Below are 18,138 nucleotides of genomic sequence, written 5' to 3'. Positions count from 1 at the left end.
CAACTGTTTCAAGAGTGGCGAAGAAGAACCGTGTCAGAGCTAAAGGAGCTCTAATAAATTACGTGGTATCGGATGGACTCCAGTACTCGCCGATACCGATGCCAACATTTTCGGCAGTATTGGAGGCATTTCCGATACTGGTATCGGAATTGGAACAACTCTAATTGTGAGGTACCCTGGGATTCAACCACAGTGAAAAGCTCACCTGTTATCCTCCTAGTTCTGTACAAAAAGATAAATGTGAGGCATTGATAGATAATTAACACGATCAAAAATAAAACTGATTATGCTGGATTGTTTCTTTGAGATAAAACAGATCATGAAAAGTAACTTTTTGGACATGCAACATGAAACATTATGAGGTGCCGCCAACAGGCATCGTCTTATATTTGAGGCATCATCTTATAAGTACTAAAATAAAAAGGTAGCACTGCTTCAAGCTGTCATTCCAGCTAATATTGGTGCACTGCCATGCAGTGGGGAGCTGGTGGGAGTCGAAAAACATGATTCATCAACGGGAAAAAAAAAACCTACAGCAAGCTTAGGGCTCTGTCAACCCCCACTTCACCTTACAATTACACAATAATAGTGACTCACTGTTTTAAATAATAGAATCAGATTCAGTATCTTTCACCAGGCACCGAGATAAACAAAATAAATACGTGAGAAAACCAAAACATTATACTCTTGTTGCAAATGTTAAAAAGTCGCCTAAATACCCTGCATTTTTAACTTTCCTTTTTTCTTTCATCCTGAAAAGTCCTCCTTATTAGGCTCTCACTCATCTGCTTTGTTTATCTTAATGACTTTCCTGATTAGCACTGTTTACAGAAATGTATTATAATTGAACCTGTGCACACAGCGCTACCAACACAGGCGTAAAATTACCTTTGAGACCGCGTTAGCTTCCTAACACCCCAGACCGACACTTATGTGCTGACAGAATCAAAGTATGATTTAACAGCATGTATGTTTCCATATCCCACACAAACAACACTGAAAACTTCATCATCACAATTTTTCATTGCCACAAAATGTGTTAATTTGTAGGTGTAAAGTCGTTTTGTGTTTTAATGAAGACCTACCTATGACTAAAAATTAGAACTTACTTGTAATAAAAAAATATAATAAAAATATAAAGTCATGTCTGTCGCCTGTCGGACAGAAGTGTCCGTCCTGTCACTTCCTGTACAAACATACGCCCATTTCCTGTCGGGGCTTCTTTTTAAAACAGTTTATTTTCTGAGCGAAGACAAATATAATTACACACACACACACACAGGTCACATGATCGTCCTGACTAACTGTTTTAGGCTGAAATAAAGATGATATAGCCCCTTTTCCATTTATGGTCCTAGCCCCCCCCCCCTCGACTCGTCTTGGTTGGTTTAGGTTGGTTTTCCACTACAAAATAGTACCTACTCAATGTGGGCTGGATGAAATTTTATTCAAATTTTAGACATTTCCCTGGTAATTGGTGGAGATTAACCCATGTTTTTAAGGATTGTTAAGTCTTTTTAACTGAGCAACAGTTCAGCATTGTTTGGCTTGATTCTTATGGTTGCCTCTTCCTGTGACGGCACTCTGACCAATCAGTCACGCATAGTATCGCCTCAGCTCGAGTGGAACCTCGCCAGAGCAGGTACTAAAAAAAGTACCTGGTACCAGGTACTTTGCTAGTGGAAACGCAAAATGACCGTGCCGAGGCGAGGTTTGTCGAGTTGAGTTGAGGGTCGCCATATGTCTTCCTTTTCATTGAAGACACTCAACTAAGGTTATGCTTATAAAACAACCTTATGGTTAATGTAGAATTTTAGTCAGTGACTGATTCAGACCAGATCAAAGTATTCGCTCAACTTTTCAACAAATTTGAAATTTTAACCAACCAAAAAACATCAATAGTGCACAATGATCCACTTAACACCAACTGATAAAGATGTGCTTGGCGTTCGGGTTGGAATCAAGGAAGTGAACACAAATACGATTTCTCCGCCCCAATATTAAAATGACACAGGACTCAGGGTTGATTTCTTTTTACCACCTCCCCTGAACATCAAAAAAAAAAAAAAAGTAATTATCATCTGTTGAGCTGATGCTAATCTCAATCACTGTAAACACTTCCATTGTTAGTCTTGGCAACAGAGATTTATACATCTGCCATTTTCAAACCACACAGTGTGAAATTAATTTTCTCTGACAGATGTACAGCTCTGATGTGCTCATGACAAGCAGCCTGCTGCTCCGACGCCCTGCCCCTGCAGCTCCCGCTGCCGCCGAGCTAATCTGAACTTTTGTTTGATCAAAGTTTATTAATATGAAATAATATTGTCACACGTGTCCCCACTGCACAGATTATGGACTAACTGTTCTTTCTTTGGAGCAGGTCTTGAGATATGAGAACAGACAAAAATACTGACGGAAACAAATCCTTGCACACAACAGCTCTGTAATTAATATCCTCTTCTTTATTGAAGTTATTACCACCAGCTGCAGCCCATCTGCTGTTAATCAGATTGTTAATTTTTACGACTTGACACACCCAACCCGCAGATTAACCGCCACGGAGCCCTGCGGATATAATTGCAGTCACTTGTGTTCGAGAACATGTTAGGCAGTGTTTAAAGGCGTCGGAGATAACAAACTGATGGAATTGATCTATCGCCCGCTCGTTGGTTTTTGTTTATGCAGTGCAGCGTGTTATATTTTGTTAGGTCCTGCCAGCGAGATAGGGCTGAGGGGATAGATGGCTCAGCCGTGTGCCAAGAACTTAAACAAATGGGACCTTCCTCAAATAAACACGCCATCCAACTACCATCCTAAACTATATCCCGGGGTGTTTTAAATGGTAAAAGTTTACTCTCCTCTCTTCTTCAGTAATTATGGATATTTTTCTCAAACACAATCTGCAATTGTATCCACTAAATCCTGCTGAATATGAATTTTGAGGATGCATCGGAAGTTTACTTCAGTTTTACTCCTTATGTACAACTTTGTATTGTGGTTTGAAGAGATTGAGGCTTGACCATGTTCCCACCACAACTCCAGAGTCCAGCTGAGCTAGATTTAGGTCAGACCACACATTTTTAGGGATGATTATATAGGGTTTCGGTAGCTGACAGCCCTGAAAATGATTTGTATACCGTGTAGTGTGTCATTCATTGTTAACGACACTCAGGGACAGATTTGGGACACCTCACGACCTATCAACAAAAGGTCCAGCTTGTTGGATCGTCTTTGCCTGCACCGTGTTTTTTCACATCAGTGATGTTGACCAGTGAAAGCACAGAGCACTGGAGTGATGGACTTGCCTCAAGTCATTGACCTTCCTTGTCCATCCCGTCCTCTTCTTAGAACCCATCAGACAGCTTATCGTGTGATTTGTCTTTAAAATAGGATTGTGATTATGGGGAAATGGAGATCTCATATCAGGACTGGGTTTGTCCTCAAGTGACTGCTGGACTGTATAATTTCACAACATCTGGTCAGTAGCACTTACTTGGATTTGGATATCAATGGACATGCTTCTCAGATTAGAATCAGAATGAGAAATTCTTTAATCCTCGAGGGCTAAATTGCTAAAGTCAGACAGCTTCACTGTTCTGATTTGGGGGGATTCTCATGTGGGAGTACGACCTCAAACTTGCAGCAAGGTGCTTCACTGTTTCTCTTTCTCTGTTCATTTCTTTCTTTTTCTTGACTCCTACTACAGCTGAGTGCCAGCAGGTTGGGGGGAAAAAACAGATTGAGGAGCTGGTAGGATTTACTGTATCATGTAGAGGACAGGTTGCGCGGATCAATTTCCTCAATTGCTTGTTCACCACAGCAACCTCCTGAAACCAGGCTTACCGCAGCCGATCGGCGTCTGGGCCTCCAAAATATCTTGGAGCAAGAACATTGTTGGGTTATTGATCTTTATTTACACTCACACGTATAAAAATAGGCACATGGAAAGAAGAAAAAAAATCAGACAAACAGTATTTGTCTGTCAGCTTGAAGTGTCAGAGGAAGAGTGTGATTTTGTTCAGTTTATGATTAAAACAAAGTTAATTTGGTGACAGCTGATGGGAGATAGATTCAGGCAGGCTCCATGGAGCTGTTGCTTATTTCTGTTGTATCATTGCTGTGCTTCTGAATAAAAATGTGTGTCCACGTGCACTTGAATGTGCCGGGTATCACAGAGCTTGGTTCTTATCACAGTTCATGCTTATGCGGTGTCATTGGCCTTTCCCCTTAATTAAAACAACCTCTGAACTAAGAAGTCAATTTGCTGCTATAGTTATTAACATTCACCTTGGCCCCCCTCGGCGAGGGGTCACGCCCTGCACTGACACCTGACATTTGGTTGAAAGGAATACTAATCCCTGTGGTGTATGAATCTGTAAAGTACATGTCAGCATGTACTGTGTGTAGCTGATCGGAAAACTGACTGAGGATAAAACGGTGACAAATAAGATTCCCCGGAGGGATCCTACAGCTGAAGCCACTGCTTCTTCTTCTCTTTGATTGTAGAAATAATATTATTAATAACAAATATATACAAAATAAAAGACTTAAGCATTCCTGCTTAGTGTTTTCCCCCAGGTGGAGTCAAAGTAGAGCCATTTTATTTAAATGTTTGTGCTCTAGTAAAGTGTTCTCTGCTGGGAGTTTTCTGTGTATCTCCTCTCCTGAGACTTGTGTACATATGCAGTGTCTGCAGTACAGTATGTGAGCAACTTCCACAAGGTTAAAGAGTAAGAGTCTGCCAGACTGGAAAAAAAGCACACAAACCTCCAGTATCCAGCTGTAGGCATGTGTGGGTATATGACCCAAATTAGAGAACACATTTGGCTGTAAAAGCACACATTTTTCTGACATTATTATTATGCCACTGCTGTTAAATACTCCCTGGTGCAACTTGTTCATTCATACCGTTTTTCACATTTACTCGCTGATATTTAACAGTATGTTATTATTCTTAATCTCTATATAAGATTTAAAGAGGGCCACATGGTTGGTGTAGTGGTTAGCACTCGCCTTTGCAGCAAGAAGACCCGGGTTTGAGCCCCGGTTGCTTGCATGGAGTTTACATGTTCCTTCTGTGTGTGTGTGTGTGTGGGTGTGTGTGCGTGTGTGGGTTCTCCGGGTTCCTCCCACAGGCCAAAAACATGCAATATATAGGATTGGGTCAAATTGAGGATGAAGTGGTAGAAAATCAGGATTAGCTCCTGAATGTTAAGAACTCTATCGTATTTTTGTTACCTAAAGACAAGCCACTTATATTACATGTACATTACACTTTAGAGCTGCACAGTTAGTATTTATTTATTTCAAATAGAAAATGCAATTTGAAACAACAACAGATCACTGAAAATGCAAATTGATATGTATATTACACCGGTCAGCTTAACATAAAATATAAATTATGTCATCGGTAAGAGAAAGAACATTTTAAAAAAAAGACAATAGCAAAAGAAGTAACACATTTCTATTCTTTCCAGACAAAATTTTATGTTAATATCTTTCAGCTCTTTCACACTGTTTTTGCAAGATCAATTTTTTAGTTTTTTTTCAAAATGTATATATCTTGCAAAAGTGGTTCATTTCACAGGAAAGTGTGTTTCCCTGTTCGGTCTTTTCCCCCCTTTACCATTGGGCATATAATAATCCTGCTTTCAGTGTTAACATCTACCCGGCGCTTGTTAAAATCATCTTCCTGTCATTATCACGAATGTGCAAAGGTTTGTATTTTCCTCCAAATGCTTTTCTCACCTGGGTATAAAGATCCCCCCAAAAGAGGCCTGAGAGGAGCAGCAAGAGTTCTCATTGTTGAATCCAAAGTATGGGGAAACCATTAGTGCTGGTAAACAGCTCACAGCAATGTTATTTCATCAAAATTGTTTCCTTGACTTTGGGAGTTGAGTTGAAGACTTCTGGAAAGAGTTTAAATCCACAATGAAGCCAACTGTTTCTCCCAGAAATCACATTTCTATTCTGCCAAACAGGGAAAAGTAATTGCTGGCTGGTTTATAATTCACTGGCAACATTACCATCAGTCAACAAAGTGCTGCATTCTTGGAGGGCATAAATCGATGGTTCAGGTTTTTAACTGGTGCTGGTGGAGAAGGCAGAGGATCGACTACTTCTGTTTACCATTATCTGATCTGATGGTGTGAGAAACTGAGCATTTATTTTTCCTGTTCGAAAAGTATAATGACGACATCAGCAAAGTGTCTAGACTGATGTTAATGTTGGTTTTTATCAGGTGAGCCATTTTGTGGCCAAAAATCAGTTTTTTCTTGTGTCCCCAGACCCCATACTACCACAATTTTTTATTAATTCACAATTCCAGTATTGAATGCTGGACATACAGTATTCTTAAATAGACCCATGTAACAAGAAACACACACTCACTCAAAATCTAAGATTTAACACATTTTCATTGAATTCTGGAAAACAAACATTCCACAAACTGTAAAGTGAGGCAGGCAAAAATCTAATTATTATTGAAACGTCTTTGTGACACCTTGCGATCCTCATCAACCTTGTCACTTTGTCTTCTGTGAGACGGCTTCTTTGCGATGTTTTTGATCCGGTTTCGGAGCAAGAATCCGTGTTCGGCAGGCACCGGACCCAGGAATTATGATGGCGATCTTCCCCAGATTTGACCCAAAATCCCCTATGACTATTTCACAAGCAGTTTGGAAATTCAAGCGTCCTTACCTACGCAGAGCTGCCATCAGTGGCACCGCATCTCGCTGCGCAGTCTAAGCTACAAATTAATTAGTCTACATCGATCACACGATGACACGGGAAACTCTCGACGAGATGAAATAAAAATAAATAATTTTAAAGAACTGATTTTATAGGTTCGCTTGTTAACATATCTCATTGGTAGAAGATTTAATACTTATTCATTAGGGCCCGAGCCACCAATGGCAGGGCCCAAAACGACTCCTAGCATGAATTTGTGGGAGGAACCCATTGTTATCCTTCAGATTATTATTTTCATTATTTTGTCATTGCGGTCATTTTTGAGAGGGTTAACGTGCATAAAAACCCTTGAAACTTGGCAAGGATATCAGGTCTGTCGAAAATGCGATATTGGCATAGTTCCTGGATCCGTGCGTTGCTCAAGGGCTTTATAGCGCCCCCCCAAGGTGAAAACAGGGGCAACATTGAGTTCCAAAAATGAACAAAAAAGTCGATCACAACCATGGCCTTAACTCCACAGGAAGTGTGCCATTTTGACAATTTGCACCCTACTTAAATGAGTGAATTCATCCGAGCGTGTTTGTCGTAACAACATAAAAAAACACGCCAATTTGTACTGATTTAATTATTTTTTTCCATTTTTTCCACCGGACATTTTGGCCTTTTTTTTTTTATAGCATATACCGGCTAATGTAAACCCTGCATAGAACCTTTATTACATTTTTAATTGAATTTAAAATTTTATAATTCAGGTGGAGATAAAGGAAAAAAAGTGTTTCATTATCTGTCCTCTTCAAAGTCTCCTCACCTTGTTGAAGCAAAGTCACCGGAGAACAAAGTTTTGTACTGCAATGAAAAATGGGTTGCATATAAAGAAGAGACGTTGACGCTCCATGTTTTGTGAAATTATACATGTCGCTCATATGCATACAGATACGGATCTGCACTCTGTATGCAGTGTGTCATTTCACTCTTAGATATGGTTGGAACAAAGTTGGGTTTTGTAATGCAAATGTCCTCCCTGTGCTGTGTACAGGTGGACAGATTTACGCGTACCCAATGATTACCTTAATCCATCCACAATCCGACCTGCCGATGAATTATGCAAATTCTACATCTGTTTCCGCACAAATGAATCTCCGTGGAAGATTGTAACCCCCCCCCACCCCATAGATGTCAGAGACGGATGAGTGCTGATGAAACACATCCTGTGCCTGTGATGTGTGGAAGAGCAAAGTGGAAAACTGTTTCATTTTATGTTTTTGTATCTTTTTTTAAACGGATATCTCACATTTATCCATTTTAAAGGTCTATTATGTAAAATTCAACCTTTCTCATCAACCAACGTCAGGAAATGCAGTAGAGTCGTAGTGACTTGAGCAAAGAGTTGCATCACAATCTTCTGTCATGTTATCCACCATTTCGCTACAATATTATACAATATTCCATCCAAAGCTGGTCAAAATCACTGAATATCAGAAAATATCACGCACACTTTACTAAACAAAGATTTAGAATGGCTTGATATCACTTTTTTTGAGACTGATACCAATATTAGTCCGATATGTCATTTAAGGTCTTTAATAATACTTAATTGATCCATTTACTACCTGTTGCCCCTTACCCAGCCATTTTTAAAACATACTTCTTTAACTGTGTCACATATATTCTGCTCCCATAAAGAAGAAATGAACAGTCCACAACATGATTTAGTTCAAAACGCAGTTGCTGTGTCTCATATACAGTTTTGCATGTCGACTTCTTTTGAACTTTCCTTCTGAACTGATTTTCATGGAGCAAAGCAGAAAAACTAATAACAGTTTGCCGTCATTGTTGTGATTTCTGATGAACTAACGTATGCTTACGACGCAGTATGTGGCTGAATTCTCTAAGTGGAAGATGTCTTTCTGGATACAGGATGCTGTAAATAAGGCCTTTGTCATCATCAGATCAATGTGTTCTTTGTCACGCGTTTGTTTTCACTATAAAACAACTTTGATAAACAACGACCAAACCAAAGAAAATACTGATGAGATCCATGTAATCCCTTCTTTTAGTTTAGTACATGCTGTTGTGTTTTTGCACGTCTCCAAAGAAAAATGTTTCTCACTAATGAGGTGTGTTGTGTGGATGACTTTGATACAGTGGGTGGTATCTGTAGTGTAAGGTGTTATTGTAGTGGCATCCAACCGTGCAGTCTTTTGTTACCATTGTGCCCTTGGCCAACACCAATTGAGCAAATACAGAGGATGAATGCCAAACACAAGCTTTTTGGCAATTTGTCATGGAATGGGAGATTTGTGGGTGTGATTTAGATGTGCACCTAATGTGTTTAGACACAGCAGTGCCGCACTGAATGCGAGCTCTGGTGCAGATTATAATGAGGACGGGGATTAGTAATGACACAATTAGTAACATGTCTCATTTAGATTAGCCGCTGTAACGGCATCACAAGTGTCAGAAAACAAGGATGTGGGAGAATCAGATGATGATGATGATGATGACGATGATGTTGCAGCAGCCCCTTGTGTCGTTGTACGGTTAAATTCTTCTCCAACCTCTTGCTATAAGGCATATGTGTGCAGGGAAATGTGAACCGCTGCTACTTGGGTGGGGAAAAATTGCAAATCTGAGAACACAAAAGGTTTCATTAACTCTTTGTCGGCTAATGCAGCTATGATCGCTTTTCCCTTCCTCCTTTCTTTTTTGTCAGTTTTGCTAACACGCCGACACACGGAAATGTAATGAATGTATTTCTGTAACACATCATCAAGGGTCCCCAAAGGTTTTGTTGTGCTCTTAGGAGAGAGGATCTGAAGACACCATGATAACGAGAGAAATGTCAGCGATCGGATAATGGATTCTTATTAAAGCTGGGGTCAGCAGCCATTCATCAGTAATTCCACAATTTCCTTTCATTATGATATAAATGAAGTGATCTGAGAGAGAGAAAACTAGGCTTTTGTACCTCTCCTAGATGCAGTTTCCAGCCTTGGGGGAAATCTGGCCCCTTGATGGAAGACATTGACTGATAATAGGGCGGTTTACACAGAGAGATAGAGCATTTCTTATTGGTTGTTCAGCTAAGCAGCTGTACCTGCACGTCTTTTTCATAGAAAAGTTGCTATTTCTGCATTGGTAACATCGGCCTATATCACAAACAAACCCCAAAAATGGAAAATGAGTCAGGATAATAAAGGCAATAACGTCTGTCAGGTTCTATCCATCCATAGGTGGAGCCTTTTAAAAAATGAAGAGATTGCCTTAGGTTGTCTGCGGCGTGTGGAACACACATATCTGTCCGTACTGATCTGGAGGTTGCAGCTCAGAACTAAGAGCCTCCATCTCCAAACATTAATGTAACAATCTTGTGTGTTTGTATCATATGCTTTATCCAATTAACGCACTGTGTCTCTTTTCATTATATATTATAGAGAAAAGAAACACGTAAGAAGGGCAGAAACAATTACTCGATTTTTCAATTCTTCAGTTTCAGTGTTTTTTCAAGGATTAAAACAAGTTTTCTGTGTTTTTACCACTACTTAAATGTAAATATTTCCTGCTTTCTTTGCTCCATATAACAAAGAAATCAATGATCAACTGGATATGTTTTGGTTTGTGGACGAAACAAAGCATTTGAAAACATAGTCATTTCAATTTTTCAACATTTTCTGTCATTTTATGCACCAAGCGATTACTCGATTAGTAGAGAAAATAAGCGTCAGGTTAATCGATTATAAAAAGAATTGTTCACATACGTGAGCTAAATTCTTGCAGTGGTTGGCAACTTCCATCAAGTCCATGAACACAGTTGACTAGTTAACTGGTCTGGTCCAGTGTTTGTAGTCGTCCTTATCTTATCTTATCTTTGTTAGTAGGGGATTGTAGTTAAGTATATCAAAAAAACTCCAACAGCTTGGGAGAAATAGTGATTTTGAGATATTTAATGTTGCCAGTTTGAAAGTTTTTTGGGCTTGCAGAGTTCCAGACATCTACAGATAGTGGTGGTACAATCGATTTGTTCCAGTTCATCTCACATAGGGCTAAATACTGGAGAAGATATTGAGGGTGTTGAGGGTTTCCCTGTAGTCAAACATGGGGATCCTTTTACGTACAATAATAAATCATCTGCATATAAACTAATCTAGTGTGAATTTGCTTCTGTGTGTCTGCAGTAAGACTGTCACTTTTGCTATAAAGCAAGTTTGAATGATTATTATTCGGAACACTAAAGCCAAGCCACACTCACGGCGCCTTCTCCTGGACCGTGTACTAATCACAGATGTGTCTAATGTGCATCTAAGCTGTTTATCCTGAACTGAAGTTTGATCTTTTCTCCCGAGCTCAAACAGATGTATTTAACATTTTTTTAATAACATGTTAATAAAACCCAGAGTCTCATTTTGAGCATCATTTTGGCCATGTTTGCTGAAAACTACAGTTTTACAGCCTTGTAATATTCACATCTTTTTTAAGAACACTAAATGGTTGGCTTGACTAATTGCCTCCAGTCATATTCATGCACATAAAGAATGGGGGCCATTACCACTTGACGTGTTTGTTCTGGAGAATTAGTTCCTCCAGCAGAAACCTCGCTGCTGCCCACTGCTGCCAGAACAACCTCACTTTAGCCACCACCACATCTAAATCTATTAATTCTTACCCTGAAGCCATGTAAGAACCCAACAAGCTGGAGATTTTTATTGAAATATGAAAAACAATGTTTGGGGAAAAGTAAAGACAACTCTTATAATATCTCATTTCACACATACACTGCAGCGGCCGTCACGTCAAGGCCTGTAAAAATGCTCTTTAAGCGAGAAGGTGTAAACTGAGCAATGATCCACTTGAAACGCAAAGAGTGTCAGATCCTCTCTTTCTTCTTTTGTTTTTTTTCCCTCTCTCTCTCTCTCACACTCTCTTTCTTTCTTCCCTCTCTGACTGCAGCCCGTTAGATTAGAGAATGACTCTGATCCACCTATTTCCGCTCATCAGCACTGTTATTGAAAATCACCTTCAATTTGCTGCAGATGGCGAGATTGCGAGGGGCGAGCCGCTCTGTGTTCAATTTGATGTGATGATCACTCTGATTCTTCTTTTTCCTCCAGTCAGGACAGGACAGAAGGAGACTGGCATGAGGGGGAGAAGAAAAAAAACCCACAAACTCAGTCAGTTGGAAAGTAGAAAAGCGTCAGATAAAAGGGCTATGCAAGTATAACACGCCGTGATTCACACTAGCTGTGCTACCGCAGCTTAACTGATTGTAAAGACGGAGGCAGAAGGTAAAGAGTATATTGTTTCAAGCTTAAATCACATCACATCATCTTTAAAAGGACCTGATGTTTCTTATATGCAGCCTGAATGGGCTACAGTGGCCGTGAAATATCTAATATCAGTAACTGTGTCAGAGCGTAATGCGTCTGTGTGGGTATTAAGGTAACCCCTCTCCTCCACCCCTGTTTTGTTGTTCTGTGCCTAAAATCCCATTGCATGCTTTAGAAATTGCCTGTATGCGGGTGAAGCCTCTTCATTTTCACACTGACACCTCATTTTTGCTGCCGCTTTCAGCCTGCAAATAGACCGGGAACCATCTTTGTTTGGCTTAGACTTATGTCCCCCAAAAGAGTTCTTCTTCTTTCTTTTTTTCTTTCTTTCCATCTGACCCTCTATCTTTCGAATCCCTCTCCTAAAACTTTTATGTATTCTTGTGGCACTGTAACCGATTCGCCAACAAAGGGGGGGAAAAAAAGGGAGGGAGTAGAAAAGCCACGCTGCAGGCTTGTGCAGAGCTTCAATCAAATTCCTGGAAGCTAGTTGACATGCAGGGTATCGAGGTTCCTGCAAAAGTTATTGAACTTCTTTTTACAAGTTTTTTTTTTTTCTCCTCACACGGTGCTTCAACAGCATTTCATACACTGTATATACCTGGCAAAACTTCTCATTCTTTTTTTCCCCCCTCTCTCACGCTCTCTCTCTGTCCAAAGCTGTAGTCTGCAGTTTGACAGGCTCACTATCCCTAGATTAGGTTCTGCTGGTGTGTATGATCAATGAAGCGGAGCCGGCTTGTGGTCAGAGCAGTGCGGCAGGGTTTTGCAGCGACATGCCGCCAAGTCGCTGGATGGTGATAAGTTCATTGTTGTGCCTCCTGTGTGCCCCAGATAAGCCCCTGCATGTCATGAGTTCACCGCCGCTGCGGCGGTCCCAGCTGTGAGGCAGTTACAGCTGGACGAGACTGTGAGTGTTCAGATGCGTCGTCAGTCCCTCCTCTCAGGGTGTTTAGTGCAATTTTTTTTATCAACCTGATTACAAAGGCAAACAAGTTTTCCGCATTGAACACATGGCGCCTCTCAATACTCGAGGTGGTGAATATACGCACTCTATTGACACAGCATTAAAACAGAAACAAAAAAAAAGTTGTGTTTATAAAGCCTGAAATCTGGCAGTTATAATAAATAGTGGATGGGAAATTGGATAAGGGAAAGAAATGCTGTCCTCATTCCTTCCTCCGCTGTTTTTTCTGAACCAACAATAATTACTAAAATGTAGTTTGATGCAACACAAGTGCAATACAGTGTTTGTTCATTACACTAGAGCTGCATGTTATGGTCAAAACAAATCATATTTTTGCTATTTCATAATGATTCATAATTGGCATCGCTGTAATTTTTATTAAAAAGTTATCAAAATAATACAAATTTGAATTTGTTTTGAGTCAGTCAGTCAACAAACAAAAGAGCATTTTCTCATGTGAAGAGCAACACTGATTTGGATATGGCCCTTTATAGTCGTGTTTTTTTTTTTTAATATTTAGCGATTAAATGTGCAGCCTGACATTGCAAAAACACTCTTTGAGAATTTAAAGGACTGAATGAATGATTGCACATTTAACCTCAGGTAGTGTGATGTTGTTTTTCACTCACCGTGAGTGTCGTACTCTGCCACATTCTTTCATGTTATGCAGTCGATACATGAAAAGGGCTGCAGAGTTGTTCCTTTTCTTTTATTGGCATTAGGAATGTTGTGGCCGCTGTTTGCGAGCATGCAGCACGTCACACTCAACAGATTACATTGTTAGTCGATCCATACGGCATTGACGTTTTAGTCTGAGGCAAACCTTCCAGTGGATGCTCTTGTCTAACTGCGGGGAAGAGGCTCAACGGACTCCAGAGTCATGGATTATACAAACCAGCAATGCTTTTCTCATCTTTGCTCTCAACTGGAAACGGGATGACAGAGTTGGAGACACTGTGGCTCAGTGGACTAAAAAATCCATCCGCAGAACGAGATGGGTACATTTTATATAATTTTCTTTTTTTAAAGACTGATTTCATTGTTTACGTTTTATAGTTATTAAAAGATATGTTAGGGCAGTGGTTCTCAAACTTTTTTCTGTTCGGCCCCCCTTTGGAGGAAGACATTTCTCGGGGGCCACCGCGACACTCACGAAACAATGTGTCAAGTATAACATTTATTGAATCAATATTAGAAGAAACGTTTCACTTTTCTTTCAATAATCTGTTGTGCAAATAACATTTTTGCTTTAGCAATACAAATAACCTCAATATTGCTTCGTGAGAAAGCAATTTTCAAATAAAAATATGAACTGTGCCATTATAACTATAATAGTGTCATTTTTTAAACAATAAATACATTTGGATAACAAAGAATACTTTACCAATATCAATAATTTGCTTTGCAAATGACTTTTTTTGTTTTAGCAATACAAATGCTGTCCCCTGCCAGTGTTTTGAGACACAACACATTGAATCATTGTTCCGTTCGGCTGACGTTGGCTTGTTGTTAGTTTCCGAAACATTGGACAGTTTTCTTTTGTCCGTCAGAAACTTCTCTATTATCCGACCCTTGTCACCAGTGTCGATTTTGTTGTGGTACGTCACTTAAATGAGTCCGTGTCACAGCGAGACCAAAAGTTCCACCTGCTAAACTTTAGTTAGGACAGAACTCGCACCCCCCGGAAAGTCTCCACGCCCCCCCAGGGGGGCCCGCCCCACAGTTTGAAAAAGGCTGTGTTAGGGTTTGCATGTAGGAACCGCAGACTTCAACACACTTCTATAGTAGCTCAATCATTTTGTGATACTTTATTGCAAATTGATTTCCGACCACTGTAAATACATCATTCCCGCCTGATGTACACTATCTCATCCAGACTGTGTCATATCTGTGTGTCAGCAAAGTCGCTTCACTGGGGAGTGTCTCTCTCTGCCCCGCTGGAAATCAGATAAACGGCCTCTTTTTGCTCCATCTGTTGTCGTTAGCCTGACACACTGTGGCTTAACAGTTGCCTACGGGGTTATTAGCCTCCTCTGTCTCGTTTTGGTCTTATTTTCATCATTTATGTCGGCCGGGACGTTTACTGACTGACTTTATTGCACACGTTGTGGATTAGGGGCCTCGCTATTGGCACCAATCTCACCAATTTGGATCTATTTCTTATTCAAAAAGTCCAAGATCAATTCATTTGATGCAACGTCAGACGGAAACTCTCTGAGTTGTATTTTCTTTGGCAACATCACAACTAAAACTTATATATATTTAGACATTTGCTCAAATGTTGTAAATTTATTTTTTTTAAGGTCAATTTACGTGATACATTTTTTGAGCCTGTCAGAGAAAAACTTAATTCTAAACAGGAAGTTAAGATATGATGGGTCTTGTTTTCAGACACATAATGTGCCGTCAAGTGGGTTTGGACATTTTCAGGTGTTCAGATCATTAGTCGAATATTCACAAAGCTAAACTTTCAGAATTAAGACGATTTCATGAGGAATAGTACCAAAATACCCAGCACCAATCGTTCCATTCTTTGGCACCCTTCCCCTTGGGGTACCAGGGTGAAATGGTACGGTACAGTCAGCTGTTCCCTTGCAACTTCTTGTCTAGTCGAGACAGCCGCAAACCAATCTTTTCATGGCGTTGTTTGTTGTCATTGGTGCTACGTGGCCAAACCCACCAACCAAACTACTTCTCTCAGTTGAATCACAGGCCTGACCCAGGACTTTACCGTTCCAAAGTGTGCCATGATGGAAAATAAAAAAACAATGTTGAAGTCTTATGTGACACGCTGTGAGCAGGGTTTGAACCTGCGCGGGGAGAGCCCCCATTGGATTTCGAATCCAACGCCTTAACCACTCGGCCATCACAGCTCTTTGGACCTGCTACAAGCCTAACAAGTTTGTCTACAGAGTGTTCCTCATTATATCTTAGTTGAGTCTAATCTTATCGGAGCAAAGGACCAATAATACAACTACACAGTCCTCCCCAAGGTTGACTCTGGGTATCAGCAGAGGAAGGTGCCAGACTTCTTGACCTGACGTCACCCCCTTTTTCTCCAAAACCTTACATATACCATAATTCTGGGATTCACAGGCAGAATGACAGATGATGCCCAACTGTTAACATCTCCTTGTCCATGTTTGGCATCGTCTCAATTCTCAGTTCTCCTCAGCGCTGAGCTGTTTGCCAATAAAGCTTTTTCCACTTAACTCATCACTGACTCCAGAAACTCCATCCTTGGTCCTCGTCTTACCTGATAATCACAATCTCCGCAACAGAGCCCATGAAGGTGTCGATGTGGATTAAGCTTGAACTTAAATGTTCTATGTAAAGTCAAATACCTCAATGAGACATTTTTACAAAGCATGTGTTGACAGTAGAGGCCGTTTGAAGATGATATTTCACACAGTGAAACTCTTTGGCACTTTTGGCAGCGATCGGCACCATTGCAGCATACGCTTCCCGCTCATGCTGCATAATATGCAACATGATGAGAAACAAGTAGCTGTTCAAGCAGTGCTGAGTTACTTGGCAGGCTTTCTAAATTGCTCTTTAGGGGTGTGTGCACTTCCAATGGAACGGCACGCTAAAGGAGTCAAGGTGACTCGAGTAGCTGGGTCAGTTTAGCCACTTTTCTCCTCAAGCAGGTCTCTCGGGCACTTTATAATGGGCCTGATGAAATATGGACATGCAGATTGGCAGGTAAACTAACGTTCGTTACAAAGAGCACAGGATATTGACCTATACTGCAGTGTTACAAAGACAAGTGCTTTCTTAAAGCAGCCCTGTGGAGGAAAGAAGAGACAAGGATTTCAAACGCCGCTTCATCCGACCGACAGCACAACAGAGTGCGTGAGGCATTAACAACGTATGAATGCTGATTGTGCGAGGATGTGGGTGAAATGGGGATAAAATCTCCCCCCCCACCACACTTTCGACATATATTTCTCCATCATGGAGATTAAGCTGTTTTCCATATCTGTGGCTCCGCACGACAACAAATGGGTTAACCAATGAGACGTAACGGAAATCGCAATTCATTCGTCTCAGGACGTGAAAATGGCTTTTATTTGGCTTGGTGTTTGTCTGGTCTGCTGCGCTGCGCGGCGCCGCCTGTGTGGGGACTGACGTGCATGTTGAATTAAGGCAACATGTGGATGAGACGACTGCGTTACAGGAGGGAGCGCCGCTTCGTTAATCTCGTTCTACATGGAGGCAACACATACATTTATGCTACAGATTGATGCAGTGGGAGAAGGGTTTATAATTGTTCTTCTTGCCAAAATGACATGGTTGGTTCATACAAATGATCATGACAAACATTTGTCTCTCCGCCCTTGTCGTCTGGCAAGTGGAATTTTGTTGTTTTATTGAAAATGGAAAGTTGCCTACAGTCAAGTCTGATTTATATTCTGTTCCTCGCTTGACAAAACTTCCCTCAAGGTTCTTCATTTATGCCTCGCTAAAAGGTTTCAGTCGTCCGCATGGTCGCCCCTCACGCTCCTCCAGTCGGCTGTTTTTTAGTTAAGTTGTATCATCTCGACTGTTGTAGCCTCTCAGCTTGTTTATTTGTATCTATATTTGTGCTGCTTTTTCTCTTTGTTTTCGGATTGTGGATTGATCTGATTAAATTGCTTAGGTATTAAAGGAGGAGGAGATTTTAAACTTTTTTTTCTTCTGGGAAAAAAACTGCAAAAAGGATTTAGTCATTGTGCCAATTGAGCCAAATAAGAGAGCAATGGGGAAATGTCCTTTAGATATCAGGGCATCTATACTGACTTTTTAGTTGGTTTCTCTGCACATTTATAGTGTTTTTAATAAAGAAATATGCCTAAACTAGATAAAAAATACATTAAACAGGAAATTGAATTCACGCTGTTTTGATGCATTTCTCAAGGTTCTGAGCACAAAAATGTACAACCATACGTTAATAAGTAGTATAATTGTTAAAAAATGTTTTATATATATATATATATATATATATACATATATATATATATATATATATATAAAAAATTTAAATAAATTGCTGAGGAACAGTATGATCTGTCCAAAATATGTCTGTATGAATGTAGCCGTAGCAGTTTGTCTTGTAACCTTGGCAATTAAAGTCATTAGTTTTTTTTAGTAACGTAGTGCAAAGAATTACAA

At 40.2% G+C, this 18,138-nt stretch overlaps 1 protein-coding gene and 1 non-coding gene across 7 annotated transcripts in view; one reads left to right on the top strand and one right to left on the bottom strand.

Moving 5' to 3' along the window:
- Window positions 1-18,138, top strand: part of astn1 (astrotactin 1) — a 384,487-nt gene that overhangs the window by 38,007 nt on the left and 328,342 nt on the right. The gene's annotated exons all lie outside the window — the stretch shown is intronic.
- On the bottom strand, window positions 15,774-15,857 carry trnas-cga (transfer RNA serine (anticodon CGA)). The gene has a single exon. It is a non-coding gene; the product is annotated as a tRNA-Ser (tRNA).

Source organism: Solea solea, chromosome 1 (assembly GCF_958295425.1).
Source record: "Solea solea chromosome 1, fSolSol10.1, whole genome shotgun sequence".
NCBI lineage: Eukaryota > Metazoa > Chordata > Actinopteri > Pleuronectiformes > Soleidae > Solea > Solea solea.
This window is presented reverse-complemented; position numbering and strand designations above follow the sequence as displayed.